Source organism: Triturus cristatus, chromosome 11 (genome assembly GCF_964204655.1).
Source record: "Triturus cristatus chromosome 11, aTriCri1.1, whole genome shotgun sequence".
NCBI lineage: Eukaryota > Metazoa > Chordata > Amphibia > Caudata > Salamandridae > Triturus > Triturus cristatus.
The window spans coordinates 725,136,536-725,151,890 of NC_140594.1; positions in this window are offsets into that span (position 1 = coordinate 725,136,536).

The window sequence follows — 15,355 nt, forward strand, 5'->3', positions numbered from 1 at the left end:
GCGTTCTGCCCGGACGTCATGGAATTACAACAAGTGACCTTGGCGGATCTCGCCAACATGATTGGGAATCTCCAGGCAGAAACCCAGGCATTGGCCTTGCGGGTAAACTCTATACAGAGGGAAACACAAGGGGAGGGCAGTTCAAGGGCTTCCGCTCCCGTGATACAGGTCACTACTCCTCCCTCAATCCCTCTTGCACCGCCTGAGAGGTTTACAGGCGATTCCTCCAAATTTAACACATTCATTAGCCAGTGTCAATTGCATTTTACTTGCAAAGCACCCTGTTTTCCCACTGATCAAGCTAAGGTAGCCTTTGTGATATCATACCTAGGGGGTCCAGCTGCCAATTGGGCCATGCCGTTAATAGAAAGAGACGACCCTCTGCTACAGAATTATGGGGCTTTCAAGGATGAATTTAAGAAATTGTTTGATAAGCATACTTACACTCTCACAGCTGATACGGATTTGCTCTCCCTCAAGCAAGGGACCGCTGAGATTGCCACCTACATCACTTCTTTCCAGCGACTAGTAGTTGAGGCGGGTTGGCCAGAGGAAAAACGAGGTACTCTGTTTTATAGGGGACTGAGGGAGGAGATCAAGGATGCTTTGTCTCATATAGTGGATCTCCCTCGTTCTTGTAAGGATCTCATGGACCTAGCGGTACAAATAGACCATCGTCTGCAAGAACGTAAAAAGGAAAGAGGAAAGACAGAGGTCAGGGTAGTAACAGTCAGGGAGAAGAAACCTGATTTCCCATCTACTGGTGAGGAAGCAGAACCCATGCAGATTGGGATTGTGAGAGGACCTCTGACTCCAGACGAGAGACGCCGGCGGCGAGAAAACCGACTATGTCTTTATTGCGGTAAGGCGGGACACTTTTTGAGATCCTGTCCCACCAAACCGGTGCCCAGCAAGAAGTCGGAAAACTAGGAAGCCCGGAGACCTGCGAGACAAGGACTTCGGGTTATTCAGGTTTGAGTGTCTCCTCTTCTGATCCCATAGCGTCTTCTTCTGGTCATTTCTTTATCCCAGCTAGATTGTTCTGGAAACAAGGACAGGCTAACACTCCCATTATGCTAGATTCAGGGGCTACGGGGAATTTTATGGACAAGGCTTGGGCCCAGGAACATCACATTCAACCACTAAACAAGGGGTATGGAGAGACAGTCACCACTATAGATGGAAGTGTGTTAAAGTCAGGACCCATCACACACAAGACAGAATCTATCAAGGTTCTCCTAGAATCTAATCATGTGGAGCAAGTGGAATTCGATCTGATCCAGTCACCGCAGTTTCCTGTTCTCTTAGGCTTACCCTGGTTAAGGATGCATAATCCCCTTATAGACTGGCATAACGCCACCTTACGGTTTCGTCCAGAGTGTTGTCAAGCACATACCCTATCTCTGAGTCCACACAAGGAGATTATGATGACGGAGAAGGAAGAAATGTTGCCAACGGTATATCAAGATTTAAGTTCTATTTTTGACCCAAAGGAGGCCACTTCCTTACCACCCCACAGACCCTTTGACTGTCGCATTGACCTTCAAGCAGGAGCTAAGATCCCATTCAGTCGAGTCTATTCTCTGACTGAAAAGGAGAATCTGTATTTGCGGGAGTATTTGGATAACATGCTTTCCTTAGGGTTTATTCGTCCCTCCAAATCCCCTGCCTCTTCCTCTCTGTTTTTTATCCCTAAACGCGAAGGGGGTCTGCGTTGTTGCATAGACTACAGGGCCTTAAATAAAATAACCATAAAGAACAGGTACCCTCTTCCACTCATCTCTGCTCTCCTAGATAGAGTAAAAGACGCCCGTGTGTTCACGAAATTGGACTTACGGGGGGCTTACCATTTGGTACGTGTGGTAGAGGGGGATGAGTGGAAGACGGCTTTTTGTACCAAGTATGGACTTTTTGAATACTTGGTTATGCCATTTGGGCTTTGTAATGCGCCCTCCGCTTTTCAGTTCTTCATAAATGAAGTGCTTAAGGACATGTTAGACGTCTGTGTGATTGCCTATATCGATGATTTGTTGATATATTCACAGTCACTCAAGGAACACATACCGCATGTCAGACAGGTGTTACAGCGCTTGCAAGACAATCAGTTGTACTGCAAGTTAGAAAAGTGTACGTTCCATGTACAGTCTGTTCCCTTTCTGGGGTTTATCATCTCTCCCCAGGGGTTGCAAATGGATCCACAAAAGGTGGAAGCCATCTCAAGGTGGCCTGCCCCACAAAAGATCAAAGATATCCAACGATTCATTGGGTTTGCCAATTTTTATCGGCGCTTTATCGATGGCTTTTCTAGGTTAGTGGCACCGATTACACGGTTGCTCAGAAAGGGGACTCCATTCATGTGGTCAGATGAGGCTGAGAAAGCATTTCAAACCCTGAAGGAGGCATTCACCCAGGCCCCAGTACTTCAACACCCAGACCCGAGTTATCCATTTGTGTTGGAGGCAGATGCCTCACAAGTTGCGGTAGGTGGGGTCCTGTCACAAGCAGATAAGCACACCGGAGAATTGCACCCAGTAGCCTTTTTTTCACACAAGTTAAACCCCGCGGAGATGAACTATGCGGTGGGAGATAAGGAATTACTGGCCATTAAGAAGGCTTTTGAAGAATGGCGACAATACCTACTAGGAACCAAACATACGGTGACTGTTTATACAGATCACCGTAATTTACAATTCCTGAAGTCAGCTAAAGCCTTGTCAATGAGACAGCTCCGTTGGGCCCAATTCTTTAGCGAATATGATTTCACAATCCAATATCAGGCGGGTAGAAAAAATGGCAAGGCAGATGCTATGTCCAGATTGGGTTTCGAGGTCCAAGAAGAACAGGCAGAACCTCCGGCAATCATTTCGCCAGACAAGATCATAGGAGTATTATCTGAAAAGGAGTTCCTCCTGGAAGTAGTGAGGGAACAACAGAGTGAGGAAGGGCAGGAGGTGATCCAGACGGTAGAACCTGAGAGTCGAGATGGTATTCAGTATGTACAGGGGGGGATAGTCCTTACTACTCCGAACCTGCAAAGACAGGCTTTAGAATGGTGTCATTCTCATCCTTTGGCCGGGCATCCCGGGATTAAGAAGACCCTTGATAATGTGCGACGCCATTTTTGGTGGTCTACCTTAGGCAAAGACGTTGAGCAATACGTCAAAACCTGTCATGTATGTGCTCAAAGTAAAACATCTCATCAAAACCCCATAGGGCTGCTCCAACCCTTACCCACTCCTCCTCTTCCGTGGCACACGGTGTCGTTAGATTTTATCGTAGAACTCCCTCCTACGTCTAAAGGCCATAACACACTGTTAGTTGTGGTGGATTTGTTCACAAAGACTGCCCACTTCATTCCCTTAAGGGGATTACCCACGGCAGCGGAGCTTGCAGTTGTTTTCTTACAGCAGGTGGTCAGGTTACACGGGTTCCCTTCGGTGGTAATTTCAGATAGGGGTGCCCAGTTTGTTTCTCGTTTTTGGCAACAACTCTGCTCCTTACTACAGATTGATGTGAGACTATCTTCCAGTCACCATCCGCAGACGGATGGGCAGACTGAACGAGTCAATCAGTGTTTTGAACAGTATGTGCGGAGTCAGTCCTTACACTCACACAGTGATTGGGATAAGATGGTGTGGGTGGCGGAATTCGCATATAATAACAGTCAGCATGCATCCACAAAATACACCCCTTTCTTTTGTTCATCAGGGTATCATCCAAAGGCTTTCATCTCTCCGAGGTTATCATCTTGCACCGCACCGGCAGTTAGTGAGTTCATTCAAGAGATCCAACAGATACATCAGCTGACACATACCAATTTAGACAAAGCTAAGGCAGCGTACAAGAAGGGAGCAGATAGACATAGACAGACAGAACCAGAATATAAGGTGGGGGATGAAGTATGGCTGTCAACCAAATACATTCCTTTGAAGGGGTCTTGTAAGTTCCGACCTAAGTTCCTTGGACCCTACCCGATCTCTAGAGTCATCAATCCCGTGGCAATGGAACTAAAACTCCCTGAGACCATCAAGGTACACCCAGTTTTTCATGTGTCACTGATCAAACCTGTAGAACCCGGTACTCGCCTGCCTTCTCACCCAGCTCCGGTGTTGGTAGACGGTGAAGAAGAGTACGAAGTGGAATCCATCATTGACTCTCGAAGGAGTAGACGCCGTTTGCAGTATTTGATACACTGGAAGGGGTATGGAATTGAAGAACGTACATGGGAACCTGCCAGTCAAGTACATGCTCCTCATTTGATACGTTTGTTTCACAGGAGACATCCACACAAGCCCAAACCCGTGGGAGGGGTGTTGGGGGGGATGTACTGTCAGGATTGCCGATTCCAGCGTCACCGAGTTGCGAGTGACTTCCCCATAGCGTCTAGCTATCGCGCATGCGCGATAGCACCGAAACAGTTGAAAAGCCTGCCGTTCAGGAACCTCGGGGCTTCGCGTTCTAGTGTTGCCCCGCAGGCGGTTCCCTGAACTTCCTGTATCCTGTTTCCTGGTTTTTTGCTTGGCGTTCGTCTCGGAGGACCGGGACATTCTACACTACCTGCATCGCTTCGAGTGTTTGCAATCCCCTTCTTTTTTCGGTCGTTTGTATGAGAGCCGTCTCTCATATTTCAGAGCTCTGTTTCCCCTCCTTTTTTGTGCGTTCGTTATATTGGTGCCGAGCCTCTGTGTTGGCTGTAACTGGACGCGAGCTGCCCCTAGTTTCGGGACTTTGGTGTTTTAGGGTCAGAGCGCTCCGCCCACCTTGCCGGATTTTGTCCCGCGGGCCGGCCGGGTGTCTCTGCCCTGTCCCCTTCCTCCCAAACTGCTCCCGTGGACCTGCCAGTTACCCCCTAAGGAGGCTCTTGTTCACCTTACGCCGCATTGGTCCTGACCCGTCTTCCTGAGTTCCTTCCCTGCTGCATCTTCCAGATTCTAGCTGTAGAAGCCTCTACAGCATTTGATCGGACTCCTTGTTCTGTGAAGACATCTGGATACCCTTGTAAGATAAGTGGTCGGAAGGGGGAAGGGAAGTAGTGTTTTCAGATGTTCATGTGGGTGTATTACTATAGGGTTGCCTTTATCTATCCTAGGGACATCCTCCTACAGTCCTGAAGGGAAACTACGTCTAGCCTGTACCCTTTCCTGACCTCTTCAGTCCTTCTGTGCAACTATCTAGAATAAGCAAGCTGTTAGTTATAGGTAACTAGATAGCAGAGCTATACATTAAAGAAGGGTTAAACTAGGGGTATTGTAGGCCCTTATTTAGGGCCTTATATATTGTTCTTCTTACCTTTTTCAGAACCTTGCTCCAAGAACACAGACACAGTTCCACAGAAAAGGAAGCAAGAAGATTGCAGCTCCTGTGTTTTTCCCCTCTATCCTTGTTTTGTTTCCCCTCTTTCCGCCACCTCCTCTGCGCTCTAGAGTTTGATAGACGCGGTAGGGTGGGGTGGAAGGTTGGGACCTTCCTACGCCTGAAGTTGGGATTCCTTGACGTCCCTGCAGAAATTCGACTGGGTAAGATCCTTACAGTGGCTGTATGGATGAGTGTGTGCTTGTATCAATGATTGTATAAGAGCGTAAGAATGTGGTACTATTTTTATGATGAAGTGAACTTGAGTGTGTTTAACTGTAAAATTGAGTAAATTGGACTGTGTTTAATTACTTACATGACTGACTAGGTGTGTCAGTACCTCAATGGATGATTGGTGGTGTGTGACTGTCTATACAGGTGTATAAATGCATATGATAGTCTTGTACGGAGTGACTGTAAGTATGAGTGACTGTACAGGTGAGTGAGTGGAGGTGTATGTAGACCTAAGAGTTAATGAGTGGGTATGTAGTTATTGGTATTGGAGCATCTATGGTTTTCAAAATGACCGTCTGAAATTTTGAGTTGGTGTATCAAAGGTTATATTAGGGTGTGAGAAGATGCACTAATTTATCACATGGATGATGTCATCAGTGATGTCATCAGTGATGTCATTTGAGATGTCATCAGTGATGTCACTGACCATGTCATGAGTTATGTAATATGTGACGTCATCAGCAGTGCATTGCGGGGGCGCGAGTTATAGTTAGCTGAACTAACTATAACAGGGGAATTTCTAGGGTTTTGTACGAGGGAAATGCCCAGCTAACTATAACGCCCCTGAAACCTATGGTTTTTTCAGTGAATATATATATAACCGCTCCACTGTGCACCAGCCTGGTGCACTCACTGACGGGTGCCATTCATGCGGAGGTGCTCCCGCATAACCATGCTGCTCCACTCTCCTCTGGAAAAGTCACTCACAAAAGAATTCAGCACTCACGGGGGCAGGTTCAATGATTTTATTAACGTAAGCTCAGGCACACACAGATGCGTTTCACTGACTGAAATTTTCGATGTTTGCCATGAAACGCCAACGACCACCATTTTTAAACATAACTCATCCGTGTGGCAACACTAACAAAGGACAAATCCTTGGTAAAGTTTATCAGCATCCGCCGTAAACATCGGCGCCATATTGGAGTGTGAACCTTCAGTCATACAATATACATTTTATCACAAATGATACGTAATGAATCAATGTGTGCAGAAGCATCTAAGCATAATAATTCAAATAATGTATATACATTACATCAGGACTAAAATAAATATATAACTATACACCGTGAATCTGTAAATACCGATTCCTGGTATTGTCCCCATAGTAATCATGCCCTGGATGGGCTAAACTTCGCTCACATGATTCTAGGTCATATGACTCCCACCGAGGAGTGGGAGTCATAGGTCGGTCGGTCGCCAGTAGGTAGTTATAGTTAGGACCTCGTTTCTATTCAAAAAGCGTGTTTTCTTTTGCCAATATCTTTGGCGCAGTTTGACGAATCCTTGCAAAATTTCCCCCCAAAAAAGGTTCATTCAGGTCAGTCCTGTCTTAAAAGTTTTGGGGTGATTCGTCAAGCAGGGGCTGAGAAAAAAGGGGGGTCCCAAAACACATTTTTTCCATGTTATTTTCAATAGGAAATTTTATAACAGACCACAGCCCGAACTGCTGAACTGAATTACACCAAATTTGGCAAAAAGATAGCCCTTGGTTCAGAAAGCGACCTTTTTTTTAAAATGGTGTAAATCCCTCCAGTAGTTGCTGAGAAATGAAAAAAAGAAAAGTTTTGATATCTGAGCACCGAAGAGGGTTTGCAAACCCTCCCAGGCACCAGCTTCACTCTGATTGGCTGCCAAAACTCCAAACAGGAAGTGTTGGCAGCCATCTTGTGACTCGGTAGAACCGAAAAAACAGTGAAATAAAGGTTAAAAAACAAGAAAAGGGGGCAGGGTAAAAACACCCTGACCCCCTAGGCATGCTCCCAGGCCAAATAAAAGCATTGAAAAAACCCAAAAAACTGCCGAATTCTCACTGGATTTGTGAATTTGGAGCCAAAAAATAAAAAACGAAGCGCAGGCTCTTCATTTTCTATAAGCCCCTGGGTGGCCCAGGTCCCGGGGGCAATCAGTAATCAATTTGCATGGGCCCGCAGGGGCCCCCACAGCCCCAGGGACTGCCACCCCCGGGGCTTAGTTAATAGAATCCGGGGGGGCATGTGGGCCCCTGCTGCCTCGGTGACCGCCGCCTCATTATTAAATGCATGGGGGGTCCCCACCCCCCCACACTGCCCCGGGGACATTTTTAATTATGAGGTTGGGGCCTCGCCGGCTGCCCAAGGTCCGGGGACTGCCACCTCCCCGGGGCTTATAATAATAATAAGAGGGGCCTCGCAGGCCCCCCCAAGCCCCGGAGACCACCACCTTCCCGGGGCTATGAAATTGAGGGAGGGGGCCGTGCAGCCCCCATCCAAGAGCTCTTGATGGCCCTGGGGACCGCCACCCCCCAGAGCCGACTCCTGCAATGTCCAGGGGTGCCCACCTCTGGGACATTGCTGTTTTCTGTGGCAGGGCGGGAGCACGGCCCCCGCCTTGTCATATCAACTCCTGCTTTGATTTTTTGAAGCAAGAGCAGGGAACCTGCTCTTGCTTCCAAAAACCAAAGCAGAATTGATTTCGCACAAGGGGAGCTGCATGTTAGCAGCTCCCCTTGTGCAAAAGCAATGCCAGCTCCCGCAGGAGGCAGGGAGCCGTCGGGACTGTGGGGGCATTAGGGCTCCCCCCATGGTCCCCAGTGGTCAGGCCAGATCCCGGGGGATGGAGTCACCAGGGCCAGAAGTGGCCCCCACACGATAAAAAAAAAAAGAGGCAATGCCCTGGGGGCTGGGGTCCCCGGGGCAGATAAAAGCCTCAGGAGGATGGCCATGCGTTGAAGAGAGGTGGTCCAAGGCCACGCCCCTTTTTACACCACTCTGCAAACTCGGCTTCTGGTGCACTGCTGGTGGGGTGATGAGGTCCTCTTATGTCCTGAGGACATCAGGACACAAGTGGACTTCATCCTCCGAGCAGCGTGGTGTGAAAAGGGACGTGGCCTCGGAACACCTTTCTGTGTGGGACTTACTGGAGGTAATAAAAGGGGTATTTGGCCCCCAAGGTTGACGTTGGGGGCTAACTACCCCTCCTGTTACCTCCAGTAAATCCCACACAGTGGGATTGCTTAAAGGTGTTTGGAGGCTACACTCACCTTTCTCCACCACTCTGCAAACGTGACTGCTATGTTATACTTAGAAATTAACATTTAAAAAAACCTTTGTAATTCAAAGGAAAAACCATAGGTTTCAGGGACGTTATAGTTAGAAATTAGCATTTAAAAAACCTTTGAAATTCACTGAAAAAACATAGGTTTCAGGGACGTTATAGTTAGTTGGAAATTTCACTCATACAAAACCAGAGAAATTCCGCCGTTATGATTAGTTCAGCTAACTATAACTCGCGCCCCAGCAATGCACTGCTGATGATGTCACATATTACATCATTCATAAATTGGTCAGTGACATCACTGATGACACCTTGCTTATTCACAACCATACGTTGTGGTTTACAGTGTTCTCATCTGCGGATTTAAATCTGTAGCAGATGGTGGCAAACGCTGCTCACCTGGCAAAGGATTGTTTAACTAAACCAAACTCCAGCCTGATCTGTGCAGGTGATGTGTAGCACGGGAGTCAGAAAATCTCCCTATAAATTCTTGCAATGATAATTTCCAGTACATTTGAATATCAGCCATGTTAGGTTTTGCTTTCTTAAGCCAGGGTAGGCACCACCTTAGACCTGGTAATTTCTAAGATGGAGCTGTATGACAGACCATTAGATTTCTGAATAGGGTCCTTAGCCCCGCTGCTAGGGCTATTCCTTTTCTTTTGGTTTCCTCCTTCTGGGGTTTAAAGGATCCGTTGATGTCAAATAACAGGCTGAGGTATTTATATTCACTGGTCTCTTTGACCTTGATGGAGTCAAGAAACCAACTGGACTTTCCATTGGTTCTTCTGCAGCAGTTCATGATTTTTGTCTTCTTGGTGTTTACTGTCAGGCAGTTTATAGTGGAGTATACTTGAGTGTCATACAGAATGTGCCTTCATCCAATTGATAAACACAAGATCATCAGCGTAGAGTAGATGTGAGAGGAGTATGGAGCCAAACTTCGGGCATGGGAGTTGATGGAGGTCAGACCATGTGGTAGATCTGCCAAAACTAGATTTTAAAAAGTGTAGGGGTCAAGAAACATCCCTGTTTCAGTCCACAGTACGTTGGAATGGTCCTGGATAGGCTGACTTCACTTCCCAACATGATTATGACCCAGGTGTTAGACTACAGATTTTCAATTGCTCTTCAGAGCCCCAGGGTAGGAACCAGCTTGTTAGTTTCCTCCAGAGCCTGCTTCGATTTACACAGTGAAAAGTGGCTTTATAGTCGATGCAGCATGTGTAAAGAGGACATTTGGAAACTTTTGAGGAGTCAAACAGTAGTGACAGGCCATGATGTTTGTTGAAGTCCCATATTTTTCAGGAACCCAGTCTGATTGATTGTTATAATTGAAATTGTAGTGGCCAAGTCAAAAAATGTTCTCCAGTAAAATGGCAGCATAGTATTTTGCCGCATTATCTATGAGGGCTATAAATCTATTGTTCTCTGCTTTTGATTTGTTACACCCTTTGAAAATGGGCGATAGGATGGAGCCTTTCCAAGATGCTGGTATCATGGCTCCAGTTAGGGTGTAATTGAACAGTGAGGCCATGTGCTCAGCCCATTTCATTTAGTTGGTCTTGTAGATGACCTGGGAGATTCTGTTTGGACCTGGGCTCCGATGGTTCTACCTGCTGGTGTATCGCATTGTCATCAATGATGGGCACACTGTCTTTATCTTTGGGCTTGGCAGTTGGCGTGCTATTTCCCTCAGGTGAGGGGTCCCTTCAACTTCAGGTGTTGCAGCTGTACCGGTATGTGAGTTGAAATGGGCAATCAGGAAAGTGTCCCATGCCTGCTCAGAGATGTTGGATTCCAGGTGGGACAGTTAAGACCAATCAATTGTTTTATATGATTAGACTCTTTCATATGTGGAACTAGTCGAATAGATTATACCACATATTTGTGATAGGCCATACTTGTGTATGTTTTACCCATCTATGTTTATTTTATGTATCCAGCCTTACTCCATCTTTTTTATTCTTTTTTAACTGTAATCGATTTTAAAAGTAAATGAATTGTATGTAATTTTAGTTGTACATTTAAGGTCAAATCGACCGAAATAAAGATATTGCTGACTTACTTACTAATGTCTTTTTGTTTCCCATTGTCGCTTTGAATGACCCATGACTTTGCAATTGCTCAGAAGAGGACCAGGTATATGCCTTTGCACCTGACAGAGTGAGGCGCGGCCCAGAGGATAGTCTGCTAAATTTTTCCACTGGCATAATCAACACACCACTGTCTCTGATAAAAATTGTTGGGTGATCGTTCACTTTCAATGTGATTTTCAGACAGTCAAAGGAAGTTTTTTGCTTTGTTTGGCGAGTTTTCTGTGAGCTGCGATCTTCTTTACAGGCAACTAAAACCACATGTGCCCGCCCACCTTTGGTAGATATCATCAGCGTACACCATATTCTTCACTAGTACTTGATAGGGATGTTGAAGAACCTTTGTACAATGAATTTGAAGATGATTAATTTTGCCCGGTTTCTACTTATCGTAGCCAATGTTGCTTTTTGATTTTGGGGGCGTTGCAAGAATGCTTCTGGAACGTTCTTGCACCCGTTTTCTCTAGCCGTCATGAACACTTGATTTTTCTTTAGCTATGCACACACTTATTGTTGCAGGGATTCTGCTTATGCACAGAACTATGCGCAGGAAACCAGGACCTCAGTGAATTGTGGTGTACCAAAAACTCACCTCAGAAACCAGAACCCCTTATCCGACCAGCATCAGTGTCCCATTCGTTATCCGAGGTTTAGCTCGGCGGTCCCAATGTATAGACAACCCAGAACAAGCGACTTAGTGTATTTCTCAGTTAGCCTTTCTATCTAGTGTAGAAAATAAGTTTTTTCGGAGTATAACTGGTCTCTTCCAGAGTACTCCATTGATTCCACTTAGACATGACCTAGGAATGAGGTCCATTTTGGACATTGCAAAGCTCCGACCGGTTCTATACTGGCGGAGACTCTGGACAACCCCTGAGCTCTCCCATTACGCCAACGGTCTCATGGACATTATAAAAACTGACGTCTTCCATAAAATTGTATGGCTAAAGAGCTTACATGAGACGTTGAAAGGAATGGGCATGGAGGTGTTATGGTCTGACCCGGTGACAGCCCTGTTTCCATCAAAGAGTTCTCTCAAAAAGGCATACTGGGAAAGAGTAGACCTCCAGGTACTGAATAGAGCTACAGGGTTGTCCGGCCACTTCCTTGAGGCCAAAATTGCCCCTGCCTTAGAATCATACTGGGACTTGATTACCAATGTTAGCGACAGGAAACTTTATTTCCAGTTTCGAGCTGGGTCTCTACCCCTCAGATCCTTCACAGAGAGGTGGGATAGGAAGTAGCAGGAATCATGCCTTGCATGTGGGGCTAAATCCGAAACAACTGCTCATCTCTTGTTTGCCTGTCTGGCATTTATTTCCCCAAGATGTGTTTGGCTTTCCCCCATGTGCAAGACACTTGGTACGCTGGAGAAGGTGACCACCGCGTTTGCAGAGATCTTTTGGATAAGCGCTGTACTGTGGCTCGCGCTTATTTTTAAAATCACCCAATTTTGTATCTGTGTTTATTCTTGCTTTCATTCCCCCTGATTTTCATCTGCTGCTGCGACCCCCCCTGGCCCTCACCGCACATAATATTGAGTGAAACCACCGCTATTTTGCGGGTCCGGGCTCCGGGGCTCCTGGGTCACGTGACGACGCCATCTTGGGAAGGCTGTTCCCTTCCTTTGCTTGGGGGTTAGCGCGCTAGCGCTTCTCACCGCCACTCGCCTACTTAAGGTGAGCTTTGACACGGGGTCAGCCTGGAGAAGGTGACCACCGCGTTTGCAGAGATCTTTTGGATAAGCGCTGTACTGTGGCTCGCGCTTATTTTTAAAATCACCCAATTTTGTATCTGTGTTTATTCTTGCTTTCATTCCCCCTGATTTTTATCTGCTGCTGCGACCCCCCCTGGCCCTCACCGCACATATTATTGAGTGAAACCACTGCTATTTTGCGGGTCCGGGCTCCGGGGCTCCTGGGTCATGTGACGACGCCATCTTGGGAAGGCTGTTCCCTTCCTTTGCTTGGGGGTCAGCGCGCTAGCGCTTCTCACCGCCACTCGCCTACTTAAAGCTCGCCTGGAGCGAAGCGGTCACGCGTAGCGGTCATGCCTTCCCTACGCCTGAGTCTCGCCAGAGTCCTGCCCGTCTGCGCCCGTCAGCGCTAAGGCAGGGCTAGGGCAGGGCACTCTGGCTCTCCCAGGATGATATCTGCTGGAGACCTGCGTCTACTGCGCCGTGTGGTAAGTGGTTGCCATCATGGCGCCCTGGATCCTCTTAGTGGGCCTTATCAGTGTCCCACCTGTTCCTTCAAACTTCCGAAACCGCTGCCTATCTTGAGTCTCCAATCAATAGCTCCTATGGTCCATATGCCAGACCCTGCTCTGGGCTTAGTTACCCGTCCTACTCTCAAAATTTTCCACCTGAATGTGAGATCACTGGCTTGTCATTCTCAAGAAGTATTCTCTCTGATCACTGATGAGAACCCGGATATCTTCTTCTTCACCGAAACCTGGTTGCATGACCAATCTACGGCTGTCATAAACTTAGCCCTCCCAGTGGGATACACCATGCACTCGCACCACCGTAATGCTAGAGGCGGAGGCATCGCGGTTGCGGTAAAAACTTGCTATCCGTGCGCTTGGAATCCTACCATCATAGCAGGATGCGAGAGCGCGCATTTCAACATCACAGTAAATCCCCATTTCACTTTTTCGGGACTACTAATCTATAGGCCTCCCGGTCCCGAGGGCGCTTTCTGTCTCAGCCTCCTGGAGGTGGTCTCCTCCCTAGTCATGAAAACAGCTAATTTCACGATCATTGGAGACCTTAACCTGCACATGGATGCCCCATTCTCCAACTCGGTCTATAGCCTCCTAGCTGATCTTGAAGCTTTCCAATTAATCCAACTGGTAGAACTACCGACTCATACTGGCGGACACTTGCTAGACCCCTTCCTGACGAATATTTCCACCAATATCTCAGTGCTCCAGCCCAAGCCTATGGCCTGGACCGATCATTATCTGATCGAGACGCATATCACCACTGTCATCCCTCCCCCTAGAAACAACACTCCTGATATTCTCAAATGTCCCTGGAGAAACCTGAATTTAGAGCACTTTCACCATCTTTTGATGAAGCACCACCCTCAACCCCCCAAGGAAGTCTCGCTTGGCTATGATAGCTTCTGTAAGTGGTTAGACCACTCACTAGATACTCTTATACCTGCCAGGTGGTGTAAGACTAGATCAAGTCCCTCCAGCCCTTGGTACGACGAATCCCTTAAGATGCTTAAATCTTCTTGTAAAAAAGCGGAACGTGCATGGCGCAGAACCTATGATGCTGACCTTAAATCAGCCTATAGGACCTGCACCAGAACGTACCATCGGGCCATATGCACAGCCAGGGCATCCTTTTACTCTCAGGAGATAAAGAATAGTACGAATCCTACCAAGGTTATCTTTAGGGTGTGCAAGGACCTCACTAGTAAAAAGACCGCTACTACTTTTACAGCTTCCATGGCACATTGTGAGGATTTGGCCTCGTTCTTTGTTGAAAAGGTGGAGGCCATCTACAGGTCATTCTCTTAGCCCTCCATCAGTGAGAATACCAGCGCTCCATTGGCTTCTAAACTTTTACTAGCCATTCCAAGTCCCACTCAAGAGGAGTTCAAAGCTTTGACGATTAAAGTCAAATCCGGGTCACCGGATGACCCTATGAGACCCACTCAATTTCGGGAACTCGCCGAATGTTGCTACCCGGCTATGCATAGTCTCATTGATCTCTCCTTTAGCACCGGCAGTGTTCCCACTGCTTGGAAGCAGGCTACCATTATACCGATTCTTAAAAATCCTTCCCTTGACCCTACAAAATCAGAGCACTACCGACCCATCTCCCTTCTCCCTTGGATGGCCAAATTAGCCGAAGCTCACGCGAACCGTATTCTATCTTCTCACCTGCAGGAAGCTAACATACTGGACAATTCCCAGAACGGATTCCGAGCGGGCCACCGCACCGAGACTGCTCTCTTGGTTGTGGTGGAACATATCAGGAAAATGCTGGACCAGGGTCAGACGGCGGCACTGATCCTATTGGATCTTAGTGCCGCCTTTGACACGGTCTCCCATCAGATCCTTTTACAGCGTCTTGTAGAGGCAGGAGTTGGAGAGATGGCACTTGAATGGTTTTGCTCCTTTCTCACGGATCGAACCTTCAAAGTATCTTCACCGCCCTATGTCTCTGCCCCTCGCTCCATTCTCCAGGGTGTCCCGCAGGGTTCGGCTCTCAGCCCTACCCTATTTAATTTGTATGTTCAGCCGCTGGCGGAGGTAGCCCACAGTTTTGGTCTCACCATGGTGTCATACGCCGATGACACGCAGCTGGCGGTGGCACTCAATGGGGATTCCAATATGGATTCCTCTACCTTTCAGTCAGCTCTTAAGGCAGTGGCAGGTTGGATGGCGAACAATCGACTCCAACTCAATGCCACTAAGACCGAGGTTATCATCTTTGGCAGGGAAAGTGGGCTATGGGGAGACCATTGGTGGCCATCTGAGTTGGGTCCTGTTCCCATTCCTGTAGCTGAAGTCAGAAATCTCGGGGTGTGGCTTGACGACAAACTTTCTTTCACTCCCCACACCAAACGTGTAGCTGGTATCTGTTTCAGCGCCCTGCAGTGCCTTCGGCCCATTTTCAA